This window comes from Centruroides sculpturatus, unplaced genomic scaffold (genome assembly GCF_000671375.1).
Source record: "Centruroides sculpturatus isolate CEXI.00-Female unplaced genomic scaffold, Cexi_2.0 scaffold94, whole genome shotgun sequence".
NCBI classification, from domain to species: Eukaryota; Metazoa; Arthropoda; class Arachnida; order Scorpiones; family Buthidae; genus Centruroides; species Centruroides sculpturatus.
Window position 1 is genome coordinate 974,017 of NW_019384400.1, and position 1,465 is coordinate 975,481.

The following is a 1,465-nucleotide window of genomic DNA, read 5'->3' on the forward strand; positions in this document are numbered from 1 at the left end:
ACAAATTGCTAACTAATAATAGCTAGAAACTAGCTTATTATTATTATTATTCAATTTAGAAATGATATATTTATATATATATCAATTCATAAGTTGGATTGTTTTTTCATTACTTGTAAAAAATTATATATACATACATATATATATATATATATAAAGCAATAAGTCTCTCATCTGTTGCATGATTATTATTTTTATTAAAGTTTTTTGTATATTAGATTAGTGGCGTAACAGATGTGCAGACTCAGTTTTAGTTTTCGGTGTGATGTGTTGATTAATTCCGCAACTTTTTACTTGTAAAATACACGTTACGAGTTTGAAGTTTCACGGTTACATCTCAAAAATAATGCAGTTTTGTAACTATACAGATAATATATGAAATTGTGATGATTGTGTGTTTTTTCAACTTAAAAATTTTAAAAGCTTTAAGCTATTTAAAAGATGCAGAATTTGTGATTGGAAACGCATTCTATTCAAAATTTAGCAGTAAATGTTGAATTATTGTTTGGCAATGTAAAAAATTCTATGAAATGTAAATCTTTATTGTAATTCTGAGCTACATAATCCACAAATTATTTTTAAAAATTTAAAATTTTTTGATAATGCTTTAAAAAAAAAAAAAAAGAAGAATGTTATCGCATTATCAAATGGTGTTGGACTTTTCTAGGTGACACAGGTGGCTCAAAATTGTAAGTCCACTTCAAAAATTTTTAGAAAGCAATAAAAAGTGTGAATATGTAAAGAAAAATCTGCACTGTTTAAGTTAGCAATTTGGTGCAGTATCTACAACTTCATTAATGAATTGTCGAGAATTACTTAAAAAGACATGAGTGCAACAAACAAAACTCGGACTAAGTGCATCCATATTTTGTGATCGTCCGAATCAGTGATCGAAATATTAAGTATTAGTTCTACATAATATGCATATATGTATATATATAGATATATTTATACAATCGTATATATACTTATATGGATATATAGCCCCCATGGGGATCTTCAATAGTAATCAAATGTGTTCTACTTATGGAGTTTTCGTGGGTTGTGGTTTTTACAGAATTTTTTTTTAAGCTTTAACTTGTAATATTTTCTACCATTTCATCCATCTGATCATTTGTTTGTATTTTTCATATCAATTATACATATATACATATTATATATATAAATATATCTACATAGTTCATCTGTAATTTGTGACATTTCTACCATTTTTGTAGTTATGTTTCCTGGGTATTGGGTTTTTACTCATAAGTATATACTGTACGTAGGGACTTTTATAAATAAAACATTAAAAAAATTTATATTTCATCCTGCTTAGAAAAAAAACTGACCAAGAATCAACAATGCCATATTTTGTAAATAAGGAATGGATTTTGTTTTTTTTTGTGGTGATATTCGGGGAATAATGTGGTGTGGATATTGTTTTTTTTTTTTTTTTTAGGTTACTATAAATAAAGATGAATCC